Source organism: Haliotis cracherodii, unplaced genomic scaffold (genome assembly GCF_022045235.1).
Source record: "Haliotis cracherodii isolate W230 unplaced genomic scaffold, xgHalCrac1.p SCAF_3, whole genome shotgun sequence".
Classification (NCBI taxonomy): Eukaryota; Metazoa; Mollusca; class Gastropoda; order Lepetellida; family Haliotidae; genus Haliotis; species Haliotis cracherodii.
The window spans coordinates 46313929-46333935 of record NW_027266286.1 but is presented as its reverse complement, the minus strand read 5'-3'; the positions used below and the strand labels follow the sequence as shown (position 1 = coordinate 46333935).

Genomic DNA, 20007 nt, shown 5'->3' with positions numbered 1-20007 from the left:
TCAGCTGTCAATGTGAAATATTCCTATTCGTGGCCTGGACTACCTCCAGACTATTAATGACCAATGTGATCATGTTAATCTTTGTGTTGGTCATTAAGGACAATGCACCAGTGCACACATATCAGTTAGAGTTAATGCAAGTAGTGATGTCAATTGCATTTTGTTTATTTGAGACTATGTACAGACTCCGCAAATAATCAATAGTCACTTTAGTTCAACGTATTTGGTGTGTTGTTTGATGCGTTTTATTGATGATGACATTTCCATTTTGATTTCCACACTGCATTGATAACAACCTTAATCAATAATTAGCATAACATTATCAATAATAATGTCTCAGGATCATGCCTGTGGAAGTGTGAACGACATAAGGGTATTAACCTGCTATTAGCAGCTGTGATTGTTTTACCACATGACATATTGTTGCAAATCCCACCGCATCTACAACAAATGCTGAATCCGCTATATTGAATATCATTCCCGTGTTGGGGATAGACCATCGTATACGTGTAGCGTGGCTTTTATCAGTCTGCTTATCCATGCACCTGTAGTCATACGAATTACTTCTCCGTGTACGCATGGATTACCCCTTTAAATATAAAACGCCAACACCAGAGAATAACTATCCTCGATTATCCGCCGAAATAGATTCCGTCAAAGGCAACATAATCAGACAATAATGATAGAGATATACACATCTGTATAGAGTGACGTTAATGTTGCCTAACTGAATAGAGGGGGAAGGGGTACATTTAGACCAGGATGAAAATCAGTAACAATGAATGTTGCATGCTGTTGACACGAGTCCCGAATTCAAGCGAAACACGAAACAAACAGATCTGCCCTTTTAATATAAACTGCATTACAGTTTGCACCTCAGCCCTGGAAAGTGACGCAGGCATCAATGTTTTATTGAGCCAGAAATTTAAACTAGGACATTGGATCGATTAGGATAGCTTTTACATGCATGATGCTACATTATAAAGCATTATTGTTGAAGCATTATTTATCTGACAAAAGGCCATGGCGATGTGGAAGATATGTAACAGCATTCAATAAATAAGCTACGTTGTTGGACATACGTGTGCACATCTAAATATATGTTTATATTCAACTGAAGCTAATAAGATTCAAGAAGAATAAGGAGATGTTTTAAGAAAATGGAGCCAATCCATCGGTATCAATGACGTATGCCACCTACAAGTACATGTATGTACTATACTATTCTTCTTCAGGATAGAAAAAAAAACCTTTAACTCGTTTGAAGTATAAACGCCAACAGGTGTTAATATTATAATTATATAGATCCAGTCGTAAAATTATACCTATTGTCGTTTGTCTTTGTTTGTTGTTTAACGCCGCATTCAGCAATATTCCAGCTATATGATGGCGGTCTGTCAATAATCGAGTCCGGACCAGACATTTCAGTGATTGACATCATGAGCATCGAAAAGACTCATTTGATATACGATGACATGCATCAACCACGTCAGCGAGCCTGACCACCCGGTCCTCTTAGTCGCCTCGAACGACAAGCCTAGTCGCCTTTTACGACAAGCATTGGTTACTGAAGATCTATTCTACTCCGGATCATCACGGGACCAAATATATACCTACCAGAGTTAGGTATGTCTACAATGTTCCTGGCAAGGAAACCTCTACATGGCTGTGAGTATCTGTTTCCAAAGAAAACCTTTATTAAATAACAGATGACCTGAGCAGCCAGTGTTGACAAGGGTCGATCTTACAGGCGAACATTATAATATAGAGTGGGTAGCATTACATTGTGTCTTAACAAAGAGCATGCAATGTTTAGTGTCATGAAGCCTTACCTTTTCTTCAGTTGCATCACACTGTGCAATGACAATAGGATGTTATATTTCACTCATAAATACCTTCCTAAAACTTGAACAAAGTTTCAAGGTTTATATGTAGAGAGTATGACAGAGTGGGGGAGTATGGCTGTACGGCAGGGGACACCAGAAATGGGTTTATTCCTTTTCATTCAAAACTTACCCAGTTTCTCTGAAAGAACTGATGAGAAAGAGAAACTTTAAATGACCTTATCTAAATGGCAGTGACAGATGGAATCAAGAGTTTGGGAAGGACGACTGCATGATAGTGTAGAACAAGCTAACCAAATTGACACATAATTTTTGTTAAACAACCACTAGTGTTGCATTTATATTTTTATTGTCATTAACTTATGCTGGTCGTAAGAGGCAACTTGATGAATCGGGCGTAAGATCTATATAACCCCCAAGTATGGGACCCACTGTTTACTAGTATGGGGGACCTAGGGGTTTTGTCAGAGACCTTGTCTTGCTTTAAAACACGACGTTCAAGCGATCGGCCTTTAAGTAGATTACAACTAGTTTAGAATTTGGTCTGGTCAAGTCTACATTTCCGCGTGATTAACTAAGACTTGGTTAATAGTTCACATGCTGAGACACAAACCTATGATGAATCCTCCATTAAGCACAATAATGCACAATACTCTAAAGCAGAACATAATATATATGTGAGTGAGTGAGTTTAATTAAAGTCACGACGGCAATATTTCAGCCATAAACAACATAATATATATGTAATATCTACTACAGTGGCGTCTATCCTGAAATCTCACCATTTGTGCCGATTGACCTTCTTCAAACGGCCTTCGAGACATGAAATCCATTAATGACACTAGATGCTCTACAACCTTCGTTTCACTATAGAAAGGAATCACCCTTTCCATGACAGATATTGTTACTGTAAACACGGGGTGTCCAAACAACTAGTATTCTTTTTTATAGATTGCATTTCAAAGATATGTTGTTAAAATATTGAAATACTATCGGAATACTCTATAGTTCACATCTCAGTTATTACAGGCCCCGAGCCTGTACAGGATGTTTTTAACAGTTTTAGTAATACTTGACATTCATAAGTCATGCTCTCATAAATCGCGTGTGAACCTGAAAGTCGGACAATGTTTTGAGGAATGAAACTTGATGAGAGTTGTGCGGAATAGGACATGTTATATTTGCATGCAACATGTTGTACGCATGCAGCTAATCAAGACGGATATCAAAATCAGGTACTTTTACGTCAGTTTATAAACAAACCTGGCGACTTCTAAGTTAGGATAAAATATAGGTATGAATATATGGTCGTTCCTATAGGCCTACGGCTAAGAAGCCCTGTCAGCATCACGCACCATCCTCAAGGGAGTCTCTCATATAACGGATGCGCCACCATCGCAAAACGAAGTTCTTCACCCTCGATGCCATCCAAATGCATAAAAGCTACCTGCAATCAGTTCTTCCAGAACAAATCTAGTCCGCCCTCAGAACGATCCAGACCAACAGCCACTGTAGCCTGGATTCTGCCACAAAAAAAGACTCACATAACCAAGTTCAATAACCTTAAGAAACAAACCCACAACCATCAATCCGCAAGAACATCTGCCATTTAAAACTACCAAAGCAAGACTGTCATCAACTTAAGCGGCAAGAACTTCAAGCAGAAACACATTGTAGTCCTGGCCAAAAGGGCTGAAGTTCTCACCAGCCAGCATCCGGCCCACCAACGATGAAATCATAGCCAACATCGAGAAGGGCTTACAAGAACTGGCCCCAGGAGGTAATGTTGACTTCCTACGAGACCAGATTGCCAACTTCCTGAACAAAGACCAACCCCAGAACTTATCCTCACTCATCACGAAAGGAGAATTCTGAATAACCTAAAATCTAATAACACTATCATCATCGTGCCCGCAGACAAAGGCAACGGTCATCATGGATCCCACCCACTTCAATGCCTTAGCCGACAAGACCCTCAATGATTAATCCACTTACAAGCAGCTCAAGAGAGACCCTACCAACAGCCTATAGAAAGAACGCATGACCCTTTTCAACCATCTTCGGGACAACAATATAAGTCGGCCCCACCCTCCATAGAAAGCTCATCATCCCTCCCCCAAGCCGTCTAATGCCCTGGCAAACATAACAATTCACAAAAAAGCGTCAAAGCCCGTCTCCTAGTCTACTGCAGAGGCACTGTCGACTACAATACTGCCCAGTACCTCGCCCGCCTCCTCTCACCTTTTGGGAAGACTGCCAAGTCCTTCGTGGTAGATTCGTCTGAATTTTGGAAGAAGATCCAGGACATTCTCCAACCAGGCACCTTAATAAGCTATGACGCTGTCGGCCTGTTCACTAATGTACCCTGGGACGAGGCCACTCATGTCATCTGGACCCGCATCGATGAAATCTACCCATACCTAGATACCAGACCAACAACTGACAGCATCATCCGGCTCATACACTCCTGTATCAGCTCAACATACTTCATCTGGAGAGATTATATCTATCAACAAACCCATGGGATCCCCACTATCACCCTTGATCACCGAGATATTTATGACCCACCTTGAAGGGAAAGCCCTAGAAACATCCCCCATACCCCCCCCCCCCCCCCCCCCCCCCTTCCAGGTTTGTCATCCTACATTTCAACAATGGACCCAGAACCCTACTGGACCACCCCAACTCCTCAAACCCACGAATGCAGATCACCATGGAGGAAGAAGCCAATCGTCAACTACCCATCCTTGATGTACATGTACAGAAAGACAAACAACACCCTCCTGACCACTGTTTACCGGAAACCAACCCACATAGATCAATATCTTTACTATGCCTCCAACCATCCACCTCAAGTCAAGAAAGGAATCATCTCAACCCTAAAAAGACGAGCTCACAAAATCTCTTCTACGAAGCAACATCTTACCACGGAACTAAGCCACCTCAAACAAATGTTCACACAGTACAACCACTACCCCAGCTAGTACAACAGACAATACAGAACATCACCAAGAAAACTCTGAAATCTCCCCGTCAACAATCTGCACCCTTTGTGATCAGCCTCCCCTGCTTTGTACTTTGGGACAGTTAGCCACAGAATCCAGAGACTCTTACAGAAACTGGCCAAAAGTTTTCAAAAGAAGTCACAGCATTCAGAATACAATGAAAGCTATATATTGTATTATTAATTACTTAGAACTCCAACTTCTATATGCCTCTCAAAGAAGTCAGTTACTTCTGTTTGTCGATATCCAAAGTGTCAAAATGCAACAATAGATGGGACTAGATGTTCCACATCCTTCATAGTAATATCGAACTAGTAATATAGAAATATATGAACTTAAAAACAATGAGTAACCCCTCTTTCGATAAAGATTGTAATGTTCAGAATACAACATGGCGTGTCCAGATACCTATTTCACAGATCATATCAATTATCTAGCTATCTAGGACTGCAAGGGTACATTTTACGTTTTACATACAACAGTTAACCATCGACGTTACTCACTTGATATTAGGTTAGATAAAATATTGTCGTATGTTCAATATTTTTTGTTGGATCAGTTTATTTTGAAACATATAATGAATTACAGGTCACAAATCAGGTGATGTTAACCAATTTCGACCGCGGAGAGTAGTGGGATGGGTAATCGCGTTCAGCAGCTTGACACCTGAGTGTTTCTAGGGTTTAGGTCGTGCCCCACATTGAACCACATAGAGCACATAGATAATGTGACTGTAAACTTCTAATGCATGAATTCATTTTTGGTTGCATACTCCCCAGGGCGCTGAGAATGAAGTTAGAGTGCACTATTATTTACAAAAAAACAACATTCATTTGTCATTCAGCTGTCTAGACCTCAAAAGAGTTGGTTGTGAAACTTCCTTATGCCGACTTAACTCAACGTGCGCCTGCGCGAGCTTTTGTTATCTCAATAATAAATACCGTCCTGAATGAGTGACGAAGTTTAATCCTACCTGTCAAATCTTCTTATGTCCAATATATGTAGGTCGAAGAGCCCTACTGCATGCATGAATACATCAGTATTTGATACTATGTAATGCACTTTCTGCCTACCTCGACGTTTTATGTGTGACACATAGTGCTGTGTGGAAAAGGTAGGTGTGTGTATATCTATTATACGGATGGTGGTAAGATTTTGATCGACCGCTATCGCTGTACATTTACCGATTTCCACGTTACCAACTAGATTTCAATGACATTCAATAGCCAGTGTTCCGGAAATAAACTGTACAGTGTTTTCAATATCGAGATTTGTTACCTTTAGATTTGATGTTGCTACATTGAATGTAGAACTGAAAGCACAGCGTGAAGTTTCAACTATTATATATAGCGCAGATAGGTGTCTACAGGCAACCTAGATCTACACTGAAAAGAGTGTTTATCTCCATTCAGTCATGATAAAATTAAATTCAACAGTTGGTGTTGGCGAAGATACTGAGGCAGCATCATTTCATTCAAGTGTTTCGAGTAGGTTACGATTGAAAATAATACAAGGAAGCTCCGACAATCGACAAAGTATGGTGCTGTATATACTCAATAACTGCTTTTTACAGCAGTAATGATAACTGTCACATATGAGAGGCATTGAAAGTGTATCGCATTTAGATGTCGTAATTTATCATACAATTATATCTCTTTCCTAACATATCGGAACGGAAGCATTTTACCCTCTCGTCACTTGTTGAGATAAATATGTTATCTAATGAGATTAGCCAAACATTATCTACTGTAAACTTTTGAGCTATTAAATTATATCAATTGGCTAAGAATAACCTTAACTGCGTATGGAATGATTACCAAAGATCAAAGCACATGTTTGACTTCTTTACAGGATACACAACACCAGTATGATTAAGGCTGTGGGCTTAACGAATGGTATAGCCATTTTATTCTACACCCTGCAATCAGTTTATACAGGTAAGGACTTATTCCAATGAACCCTAATCCTTCAGTAAATATAATCCTCATGCGCGTTCATTACAAATCCGCGTATGTGCAATATTATCATGCTTGGTTTGGGCTAGATTGTATAACAATCAACCAAAATTGTCAACTAAATCATGTTTTGAGTTTTACAACTTTCAAATGATATCATTCATATTTCCAACATTAACCAATAATATTGTTGGTAAGAATGTAGGACATTTATGTTTCAATCAGTTCTACATATAATAGTTTCGGTTGGGCTCTGCAGATCCATGATGTTGGAATATGATGGACACAAAATCTTGTTTACCTTCAAATAAAACAACATAACACATGCCCCTATCATAAGGTTAACATTAGTATGCACCTTTTACTCTTCTATCTCGTCTTCAATCGTCTTCAGCTAAACCACCTTTCCAAGGAAACGAAATTCCTCAGCAACTATTAGCTCCTGACTCCTGGACGCTGCAGTTAGTAACGGTATACATGATACCGCTTTTGAAAATCAAACAAATTTACATGACTGTATTATTGTTTCACTGACAAGTGCGGAAAGCTACATATAGTGTAACAAGTGGGTGAATTAGTTAGCTCTTTGTTTTTGTATATTGTAGTTCTAAATTCAGTTTCAAGCTTCTAATTTTCTAATTTCAGCAGCACTATAATGTTTCTTACATGCCTGTTTAGGAAAAACGCCGTGATATAACTGGAATAATGTTAAAAGCGGCGTTAAACCCAACTCACTCACTGTTTAGGAAACACAGACAGTTGCTGTTTGTATTATGAACGTTGACTACCAGTTAAATCTTACCTATCTACTGTACTATTATGTTCATTATGGAATCCTAAACAAAAGGAAGCTTCACTAAATACAATGTTTATTCCTAATACCGGATATGTACCATCAATTTCCCTTTAACGGTTTCATATACAATTGTATCGAGGGGTGTCTGTGTAGACTTAAGGTTAGAATAGATCTTCACCAACACATGATTGTCGTAAGAGGCGACCAACGATATCGGGTGGTCAGGCACACTGACTTGGTTGATGCATGATATCGAATGCCAATTGCATAGATCAATTCTCACATGATGTAAATCGCTGGATTGTCTGGTCCAGACTCGATTATTAAGTTGGTTGGTTGTTGAACGCCGCACTCAGCAATATTCCAGCTATATGACGGCGGTCTGTAAATAATCGAGTCTGGACCAGACAATCCAGTGATTAATATCATGAGCTTCGATCCATGCAATTGGGATCGATGACATTTTTCAACCACGTCAGCGAGCCTGACCATCCGATCCCGTTAGTCGCCTTTTATGGCAAGTGTGGGTTGCTGAAGACCTATTTTTCTCCGGCGTCTTCACGGGCCTGATTATTAAGGGTCTGCCGTCATGTTGAAATCGCTGATGTATTTTTCAGTGATGCTAAACTTTTGTCTTATGTCATGATTTATTTTTATCTTCCAACCGAACTTTCACATGAAGCTCGGTCATGATCTACGAGTGGAACTACACACCGATTTTCATGAACCATAGACTTGTACTGTTAGGGATGACGTCTATATGGCGTAAAAGTCATTTATCCCGCGATATGCCAAGGAGAGGCACGGGCCACCGAGCCGTTGGTGCCCGTGCCTGTAATAAAACAGAAGATGAGATTGGGTTAAATGGCCGAGGGTGTGCAGGTACTAGTGGGCTACTTAGCTGCTAATTGTATATACCAAAAATGCTACCGTTGCCATGGCCACGCGCGTGGCCGACGGCGATTGCAGCTAGCGCTGCTGGCCTGAGACTGCTACCGCTGTCCGGCCCTCACGGTAGCATATTTAAACGCTACCATTGCCAAAAGCAGCTCCACGCTGCTGGCCTAAGTCAGTCTACCGCTGCCCGGCCCCAGGTAGCCGGCCAAAGCAGATCCCACTGCCCGGCCCCATTAGCAAAACCATTGTGCGGCTCCCGCCGCGGACCCAACTGTCAGCTACCGCTTGACAAGACGACTTCCGCCGCCGGGCCCATATACGTGGCAACTGTTTGCCCCAACGTATGTTATTCTACGATTCCCCGGCTGAAAAGTCGGGAAAGACAAGGTTCCCACTGAGAAGCAGGTAACCCCGGAAAGGTTCCCGCTGAAAAGCAGGTAGCCTTAAGCACGAGTATTAATTTGGAAGCAAGTTAATTTGTTACTAGCAGTGTAGCCCACAAGAACCCCGCCACAAAGCACCAGAGTGCTACCCCACACCCACGGCCACGCGATACGCGGAGATAGCATTGTTGCCCGGCTTGCTTATGTACTGAAAGGAAACACTAACCTGTGGAGATAATATCCTTACTGGCGCAAAACGAGCGCCAGGGCATGCAATAAATTGTCCGTAAACAAACACAGTCCTTTGTCACTGAGGTGGACGCCCTCCCAGGCGTACCATGTCTTGTCAGATGCCAGGATCTGGGGATGTGGCACTGTTGTACCGCCGAGCTCTTTGACTCGGTTGGTCAGTCGGCGGTTGATATTCTTCCGCATCCCCTCGATCTTTCATGGATCCCTGGCATCGTGCCAGTAGCGCCTGGGCAGCATTGAGGATACGATGATCTTGGTGTCAGGAAGCTGGAGTTGTATCCGAAGGATTGATGCCACCATGTCAAGGTAGAGTTGGCTGCCTTTGACCGAGCACAGGTCGTTGGAGCCCAGGTGAATGATGAGGGCTCTGGGGCTGCGCCGTGTCGCCTTGACCTGTGCATCCAGAATGGTGTCCAGCTCCTTCCACCTCATCCCCCCTCGTGCCAGCCATAGCATCCTCGGTTGGTTCGGACTGGTGCCCTTCAGGAGCAAGTACTGCCGTGCCCTGGCCATGTAGCTGGATCCCACCATCCAAACTGTAAACAATAAGAAGTGTAGTAAGTACCATGAAAGACTATTTGATTTAATTGTGAAACATTGAATTTGTTGGTAAGCATATGTAAGCATTGTAGCAATCTGATTTCCACCTGCCGTATTGTTGAAAGAGGTGTTCAGGCACCCCGTTCATGGCTGCTGATGTGGCTGCCCCAATGCGGAAGGAGTGCGAAGAATAGCAGGCCGTGTTTATGTTGCTGTGTGCTAAGGCCTTTTTTAGGAGTGCCTGGAATTGGTACCTTGTAACGGGGGAATGGTCAAAGTGGACGAATGCATGTTGTGGGCCGGAGGGGCGCGCCTCCAGGTAGTGCTTGATGGCGACTACCGGACATAGCGGATTACCTGGTATAGGTGACATTGTAACTGTTGTCCCCATCATGTACTGATCAGACTTTGAGTGTGGTAAATGGATTGAAAGCTGCTGGGGGTTGCCCGAGAAGCTTAAATTCTGGATGGCGCAACCTGTTTTTGAGGGTCCAGTTTGGACGAGTTCGCTAACCCTAAAGAAACCGAAGAAGGCTGTGCAGTAGACTGCCTTGAACAGCCTGGCTTCATATGCTGATGAGCATACGTGAGGCAGATTGTTGGTTACTACCTGCAGCAGATCTGCAGTGATCGGTTTTCTGGTGTCTGGTCGGCCCGCTGATTTGTGTAAGCCGGTTACAATCTTGCCTACCAGGAAATGGTTTGTACAGTCGGTGAGCCCGTGGAATTTGTGGTGTGAAGACAGCGCTGCAATGTAAGTCTTGACTGTGTTAGGGGAGTGGTGAGTGACTGACAGATAAGCAATAAAGTTTACGACCTGATCCAGCGGGACTGGCCACACCTCTTGTAGCTGGTGTGCGGACCGGAACTGGTGCAAGGCATTGATGCCTGTTTGGTAAGTGGCCCATGTATTAGTAGACAGAGATTGCTGTAGGAGTCTGCCGGCTTCCTGCCTCAGATCAGCCATATGTTGCACGGGATAGGTGTAGGGTTCTGGTCCGCGGCTGGTGCTGCCTCTCGGAAGCGTTTGAGCTGAAACCTCGAGAGAGCATCGGCAATAGTGTTAGCAGTGGAACATACATACTTTGCCTTAAACATAATATTATATCGGAGACACTGCAGGATTAGGCGACAGAGTAGGCTCATCACTCTGGGGGCCTTGGTTGACTGCTTGTTGATTATTGTTACGACGGCTTGGTTGTCGCAGTAAAAGAGGACCTTTTTGTTTGCGAGTTGATGGCCCCAGATTTGGATGGCCAGTGTGATGGGGAACAGCTCCAGGAGCGTCAAGTCCCGTGTAGTTCCATCCGTCACCCACTGGGGTGGCCATGCGCCGTTAAACCATTTGCCCTGCATGTAGGCCCCAAAGCCGGCGCCACCCGCTGCGTCTGAAAACAGCTGGAGGAAATCGCTGTCCACCCATAGTTGGTCCTGAAACACTGAAATGCCGTTATAACTCGTAAGAAATGTTAACCACATTTGTAGGTCTTCCTTGACCCAGCTGGTAATCCTAATGTGGTGAAATGGTTGCTTACCTTTGCTAAGCAGATCGATTAGCCTGCTGCTGAATGCCCTTGCCATTGGTATAGCCCTGGACATAAAGTTAAGCTTGCCTATGAGGGACTGAAGGGCCCTTTTTGTGACCTTGATGTTACCTGTTGACAGGATGTCTTGGATTTCCCTTGTTGCCTCCTTGATCTTGGGCTCTGGGATTCTGATCTGCATTGCAATGGTGTCGATTTCCAGCCCTAGGAATGTCAGTTTGGTTGTGGGGCCCACCGTCTTGTCGTGCGCAATAGGAACCCCAAGCTGTTCAAGTGTATTCATGCATCCGTTGAGGTTGTCTGAGCAGTGGCTGGTGCCTGCTGTGCCCCCCGTTAGGAAGTCATCCAGGTAATGCATGACCGGACACGTTGGAAGATGCGATTGCATGCACCATTGCAAGAAGGTACTAAACGTTTCAAATATGGCGCAAGATATGGAGCAGCCAAATGGTAAGCATTTATCGAAATAGAACTCACCTTCGAATCTGATGCCTAGCAGCTCGAAATCGGATGGGTGGACTGGTATAATTCTAAAGGCCGACTGAATGTCGAATTTTGCTAGTAATGCTCCCTTTCCCAGTTGTTGCACCATCTGGGTAGCTTCATCAAATCTGGCGTACACAACGGAGCAGGCCTCTGTGTCTATGAAGTCATTTATAGATTTACCCCTGGGATAGGATAGATGGTGAATTAGACGGAATTCCTCCGCATGCTTACCCAGGTGCTGACCATATCATGGCTGCTTCTTGGGCACCAGGCCTATTGGGGATACTTGGAGGTTGTCTAGGGGGGTGTCCTTGAAGGGGCCCGCCATCCTGCCAAGGTCGACTTCCTTTTGTAGTTTTTGTTTCACGTAGCCTGCCGTATCTTGGTGTGTGGCTGATCGCAAGTTTCGTGCCAGGCGACCCGTGCGGCTTCCCTGGAACTCGAGCTTAAAGCCAAAGCTAAAACCTACCCATAAATAATTTGCATCTCTGTAATTGACCCTAGCATATTGGCGTAACCAGGTGCCATTTCATTGAGATCCACGGGGGAAGGGGCCATTGAATTTACCTGCCTTGCCGGCTGGTTTTCTGTTAGGAAAGGGCTGATTGGGCTTGTATGGGGTCGGTTGGACCCCATTCCCTCGAAAGCAGGTCCTAGAGCTATGGGAATGTTTGCCACACTTACCGCATTTGTGAGTGTACTTACAGTTGACCCTGCTACAGCCAAATATATTGAAATCCCAGCATACCTGACTGGCGATGTCCCCCTGTACGCGTGTCATTGCGCCCCGTCCGCCTGATTCTGGTTGTAGTACCGGCTGTGTTGCCATGTACTTCAGCCACAACTCCCCTTCGATGTTGTCCCAGCGTCGTGAGGGGTCCCTTGACATTCTGTGTCGGAATTGTTGGTCGTAGGTTGACCAGGCATCCCCCCCGAATCGAAGTGCCGCCGTTCTTATGGTTTCCATGTAGGACAGCAACCCCTGGGTTGTGCGGACCTCGGAGTGCCTACTAACGTAAGTACACATGAAAATGTGGAAAGCTGAAGTCCAGCTTGCCAGGGACAGGCGCTTTGGTTGCTGTTTTATTGGTTTAAAAATTACCTTACCTGAGGAGTCATACGCCATGGTAATCGTACCGTCCTCGTGACTTCCCTCGGTGTTTGGTAGTATTGTGCCGAGGTCGACATACTCGCCACGCCAGATTTTTTCCCTCACCTGTTGTTTGACGTGCGCGTCTATTCCGTCCGCACGGAAGGAAAGGGAATCCCCGTATCCAGCGATGTGATTGGCAGGGGCCGCGTCACCGTCGGCCTCGTTGTGCGCATCGGGGATTCTCCCTATGTTGGGCGAAATGGCGGGAGAACTAAAACCAAGCCTTACCTGTTGGTTTGCGCTAACCGGGCCGGGCGCTGAATGTTCCAGCAACTGGAATATTTTTCCCAGTTGCTCGTTTACCTGGGTAGCCGAGTTGGCAACCTGCGCGGCATTTACAAGCTGCGCCGATTGTACGTTAATTCTGTTGCCACCTTTGATATTTCCGTTATTGGCAGACTCACCATCAGCTGTTGTCTCCTGTACAATGTGTACTCCCGGGGTTTGTCTTCTGGTTGTCCTGGCCTGCTTGGCTCCCCTCACAAGCTTGTGGTTGACGGTTGCTCTTCTCTTGGGAGGCATCACGAAAAGTCGGGGTGGTGAGTTGGTATTCCGCAAGCGTAAATTGTCCCGAGGGTGAAGTTCGGGAGTAGAGCGGAATAAATGCGATACGGCGAGTGCTGAATTAGATGGTATTCAAAGCGTAATCGGCGAAACGGTCGCGATTGTGTAAATGCGATACGGCGAGTGTTGGAATAGATGGTATTCAAAGCGTAATCGGCGAAACGTTCGCGACTGGGTACAAAGGAAACGTAAAATGGGAAAGCGATTAGATACAGTGACACACGTGTGTACTTGGGGAAGGGCTGCTCGCGAATGACGGACTAACAAAGGGCGGGATGATGCTTGCGCGGGATTATTCCCCGGGCACGGTGCCGAGTGGTGGCCCGGGGTGATTGAGTTACGAGGGGTGATTGGGTTACAGACGTAATTAGCCCATGGTTTGGATACGCGCGATAAAGTCATTTAGTAGTTAGTACTAAATGTAAACATGTGAAAATGTTCAAATCGGAGTTGTTTTTTAAGTGATGCTAAACACTTTTTCTCAAGATATGATCTTTATTATGAATCAAACCAAAATTCACATGAAGATCGGCCATGTACAGAAGCAATAACAGAGAAATTTTCATGATTCAGAGACTGGAGTGCGGAGTTAAAAACAAACAAATTATATGTACTCTACAGTACTCTACAATTGGGATAGTATCTATAATAACTGGGAAGCTATAATATGTTATGCATTGATCGGAATTGTATATATGATGCTGTCGCATGTCATTTTATATATTGGCATTAAATATGTTTACGATATATGTGTTCGACACCACCACTATAAACACTCAGAGCACAGGTGATTGTCCAATTTTCCATTAGACACATGCTTGTACACATGATGTGCCATATATCGCCTAATGTTTCTTGAAACACATCAATTGTAACATTAATTAAGTTACAAAACGGCACTCCGTGAAGATTCCAAAGGACAGGCAAGCAGAGCACGTATTGTTATGCGTGGTGTCTCTTGTATTCAGCCATCGTATAGATGGAATATTGCTGACTGAGGCGGTATGACATATACAACACTGACAATATAGAGTGACCACCCGTTCCAGGTTATCAGTGAGATGGCATACTCCCGAGAAAAGTGAGTTATGGGCAATGGAGAGAAAGGCGGTACAATCAGAAATAATACATTGAAATTAATTTACTTTCACAGAATGTGTTCATGTATATATGTTGTGACGTGTCCTCCATGTAGGAACAATACATACCAGTAAGGCGTGCTATGGTACTCCTGGCCTCTCCTGTACTCTGTATGACATCAGCTGCAGCAGCAACCAGAAGATCGCCATCTATGATGCCTACTGCACTGACAATACAGAGTGTGGTACAGGTCTCACTAATTGCGCCACAGTGAACCCGGACACTGTGACAGAACGTGGACATCACAGGTTCAGCAACACCGAGCTGGTCTCCCTCTACAACAATTGTTCAACCGAGACTCGGTGTGTGTATCCTGCCACCCGGCGTGGTCCAGCTCTTGTATTCTCTGTTGTAAAATATCAGTGCATTGAAAGTAAGTTTCTATTGGTAGAAGATGAATAGTTTATCTCTCTTGCTACTGTTTTGATTGGGAAAAACGTCCTGTGCAGTTGGATGAGATTCCGAGCTGCTCAAATATCATATGTATGTTTAATGTGTATTGTGCAATGATTGTTTGTAAGAGTTTGCGATGTGCAACCAATGATGTTCGCCCCACACACCCTCGCCCGACTCTTACGTTCCAGTTTCAATGACGATAGGTGTCTGATATTACAAGTAAGATTGAAGTATCAAACATTTATTCAAAACAAAGATATGTCTGTCAAACAATGACAAAACTAAAGATCTCTCTGCGAGGTGAGAAGACCCGGGTTCGATTCCCGACATGGGTACAATGTGTGAAGCAGAATTCTGGTGTCCCCCGCCGTGATATTGATGGAATATTGCTAAAAGCGGCGTAAAACCATATTCACTCACTCACTCACTCATGGGGAACAGAGGATACCTAATTTCTGAAGACAAACCAACACTTATGTAACGAGGGTTAGGATATGATACCTTCAAGACACAAAGGTTTATCTTAGAGTGACTATTGATTGAATTTATGAATGTTTCAGAAATTGATTTATTGAACATCAGTGGAGGTGTTGCAGTAGGCTTGTCTCAAGTCTCACTCACCCATGGAGAGCAAAGAATACCAAGTTCAACGCCACAAACCAACACTTATGTGTGCACTTTCAAGTCTAATGTCACCGCTACAAGCATATCAGTGTATGTTCTTGACGCGCGGTCAGGACGAGGAACTTCAAGGCAATGCTTATCACAGTTATCTGTCTTACCTGGGGATGTCATCATAACAAATAATTGTTCAACTCTGTTCCAACCGTTTGAGAGACTCAACGTAACAGCGGAGCTCCCAGTATCTCTATACTTCTCAGATATTATAAGGCCGCCATCAACATTAGTGTGGCTTCTGATCAATGGTGAGAATGAGTAGTGTAATCATATAGAGGTTTTTTCGTACTTCACCCCCAGCAACAGCATGTGTCGTTGTACAGGAATCATTACTATGACGTTATCTATTTACAATGTTTGATTGTGTATAATCAAAATAAATCTACCAAAAATCTCAATTTCTGAAAACTACACCCTCATATGTTACTGTGTGTGTTGCAGCATCAGACCCTTTCAATGTGAAATGCGAAACTGAAACAGTGACAAGCACAGGTAGGCACCATGTCCAGATGTTCACCTTTTGTTGCAAGTACATGCTGCTTAAACTGTTATGTGATGCTATGTGCACTATTTTTTTATCTAAATATCCAACGTGTGTCCGTAATCAAACAGGCATGTTTCCGCAACAGGCGAGGTCACATGTATATCAACCGGGTTAATTTTGAGGGATAAAGACAATCAGTGGCTTCATTTGAAATGTTTAGTGTAGTTCTCAATATCACAAATACATACCACCCGAGTACGATGTGTGAAGATCATTTTTGGTGTTACCCGCCGTGGTATTGTTGGACAATTGCCAAAACCAGCGTTAACTCATACTCACTCATAAAATATATGCATACTTATTTTAATTACTTTAAACGTTGTAAAATATAGCCCAGACATTGACATAATTCGGCTCCATAAATTGTACCATTATCAGTCACATTGGATGTAGCATATACAGTATATGTACAGTACAGTCTTTTGATATTATTACACATTCAAAAACATTTACGGTTCTAATTCAGAAACTTTCTCGAAAGGTAAACATATTGCATGTTAGCTTTGTTATTCATAAGAATTTGCGCGTCGAGGGCGATACATTGCATTCTTGTCACATGTTGAATGCAGATCAAGCAAGATGCATTTTTGATAATAAGATATGCGTTACTAATAACGGCATTATACCACGTCTCACTAATGTGAGATAATGTCTTTCTTATAATGTTATTAATGATTTAATATCTAATAAAAGTTGACTTCATGAATAGAAAATGTATTATAATCAATGATCGCATTGTCTTTTCATGCAGGAGCAAAGGCATCAACAACGACAATAGATATCACTTCAATGGTGACGACGAGGGACAACACTCAAACAACAAGTACTATGCATTATGATACACAACGTACATGAACACACTATTTAGCACAATATAGAGAAAGCAACCAGTTCGACGTGTTTTATCGATACCTTTTCTCCAGCAAAAGGTCTCTAAAATGATAAACATAGTCATGGTAGTTCCCGTTTGATAACGTAAGATGCCTCTGAACGTCTTAGAACACGATCGTCATCAACCCTATTTTGGATTCTGGTAAGCAGTAAGTAGAAGAGACACGTGCATGAAATATTGTTCAACTTCGGCTTAGAAACATCAGAAATTGAGAACCAGATACAGCTTAGAGAATACGTTTGCATCACCTTAGTTCACACTGCAAAAAACAGTTACGTTATTTCTTCATTGCAAAAAAAAAAGATACAGCACCTGTTTAACGGATGCAATACATTTCCATTAAAGTTACAAAATTATATATTTTCAAATTATTCATAAAACATGCTGCTCGTTGTAACTTATCATGGAGTACATTTTGAGCTTAAAGTACAGAGTATATCTATAACCTAAGTTTATATTTTCACCTAAACGTTCAGCTCTGTGGAAGTTCTTGCTCCAGTGAAGTTTTATAATAGTTCATAAACCTGAGCTTGAGTCTATTTCGATCTGATCTCAAGGTCACGATAAGATTGCTGACGATTATGTTCCACTCGTATTGTATACAGGCTCCTCCCCAGATTGGAATTGTTCACAAATTCGCAAAGTACATTTTCTGGAACAGTGCATTCTACACTCAGATCTTGGTTATCATTAGCATCCATAACGTTAATCATTATCAATGCGATGTCACATGTGTTTTGGGTGTATATTGTATTAATAGCTCATTAAATATTTTTGCATTACCTAGTTCCTGATATACTATTCCAAGACCGCCTCCGTGGTCTCGTGGTAGAGCGTCCGCCAGGAGAGCGGAAGGTCCGGGTTTCGATCCCCTGGCGCGTCATTCCAAAAGACGTTAAAATATGCTACTTGTTGTTACCCTGGCTGGCGCGCGGCATTAAGGGTCTAAAACAAGGACTGGTCTGCTCGGAGTCAGTATACTGTGTCTGAGTGGAGTATCGATGTTAAACTGCGGCATGATATCTCAGTGGGCTAGCACTATAAATCGGCATCAGTTCGGACTAGAACAAGCAGCAACATACACACACACACACACACACACACACACACACACACACACACACACACACACACACACACGTGCATGCACGTCGCTATATAACTGCAATAATCTTGGACGCGACGTTAAACCCCTTTTCACCTCACCTCACCTACTATTCCAAATGCAAAAATATATATCCGTGCGTTTTGCATCGATCGGTTGTACTCATTGTGGACCATGACAACACATAAACGTTTGTCCATCTTTTCACAGCGGGATTCAACACTGGGTCAACAGGGGACAGGTCTCCTGTATCCACCTCTTCACAATTCCCAGGTGAGCATTGCTCATTGTAGGATTTCATACGTGAATTAGCACCTTCTGAGGGTAATGAGTAGATAGCTTAATGTATCGTCGATGCAACTTACAAAACGACTTATACCTGTACATATAGAAAAGGTTTTGGCTATATGCAACGTTGCATACTGTACACAATGGTTGGCCAGGTTTTGTTGGTATTTGTTCTTGTGAAGTTGAGATATTGCATGCATCCATTGAAGATCAAGTATAGTGTATGGAAGTTTTCCAAAATGTTTTTTTCATTGAATGTCATTGAATTATGAACAGTTTTCCCGTTCTTGTTCTCTGTGGTAAACATGGTCTATTTCGTGTTTCAGCCGGTGTGTTTGTAGGAGGGGTGGCTGTCGGGGTTGTTATTGTCATCCTGATCGGTCTCGCAGTGTACGTCTTCGTTGTAAGGTATATTTCAAAGCACATTCACAAGCTATCTTTCCGGGATCATATAGTGAAACACTGTACTTTGAAAGGACGCCCAGTAATAACACCCATCTGAGCTGTGAAATGTATGATTTACTATTGCAAATCCCTCCTGCCATATCACAGCAGAGGACACCACGATTGGGATTTACCAATTTACAGATGTGGGGAATCGCAATGGGATATTCGCTATGTTGATCAAATATTTTACCTTCAACTGAAACTAATCTGACGTCCCCATTCCCTTATCCTACAGAGTATAGTCTTAAATTATGTGTCTTTTCAGGCGTCGATACGATCTTACTGTGAAGAAACAAGGAGACACCCCAGCTTCCATTGAATACCCAACCTACTCCGGTCTGTCAGATGGAGCTGTTGTCAACAACTATGACATTATTGAACATACTTCCGGGTTTCAAGGGGATACTGCACATGAGGTGGCGGCTACACCAGATTACTAAAACCTTTGATTTACCATCAGTCAATCATTCTGTAAATGTAACACAGACAAGATAATGACTCTATGATAATCATCTTATGCTCATCCGTGTCGTGTACTGGTTTCAGTTTGGCTCCAGCACATATGAAATTAGTATCTAGTCTAGTAGTCCCGAGGGAAAAGTAGGGCTGTATGCCCTTGAAATGTATATTTCACACCACCAGATTTTCTTCTTCGAAATTACTGTCAGGCTGTTAGCACTATGATAGTCTACTGTATGGATCTCAGCCAGTGTGTGGATTGAATGGTTTCGCGAAAACTGGTAGCATCACTATCTTATATTGATTCAGAAGCACATACTCATGATATAGTCGGAATCGTACAATGGTTTCGCTTTCTGCAGATATTTAGTATAATTATGGAAATAATTTTGTCGCTCTGATTTATTGAACAGTATTTAAGTTGTAACAATATTCCAGCTCCATGTCAGGGGAAAAGCCAAAGTGACGAATTTCTCAGATATTAACCACTGATCTGAAACCAAGGAACAACGGTATGGTGCTGATAAGGATAGTAAGGAAAAAGTCTGGATTCAAACCCGCGAAATGCAGATGTTGGCGGGCGTAAGAGACACAACTCTACAGTTCATTGCCGCGCCTTTGACTATTTTTTAAGGACTT

The 20007-nt window shown here is 42.9% G+C and overlaps 3 pseudogenes; 1 reads left to right on the top strand and 2 right to left on the bottom strand.

The window, feature by feature from the left end:
- The first annotated feature begins 6716 nt into the window (after positions 1 to 6716).
- On the top strand, positions 6717 to 19358 carry LOC139473611 (uncharacterized; annotated as a pseudogene).
- Positions 8695 to 10591, bottom strand: LOC139475773 (uncharacterized; annotated as a pseudogene).
- On the bottom strand, positions 10627 to 12414 carry LOC139474021 (uncharacterized; annotated as a pseudogene).
- Positions 19359 to 20007: the final 649 nt, after the last annotated feature.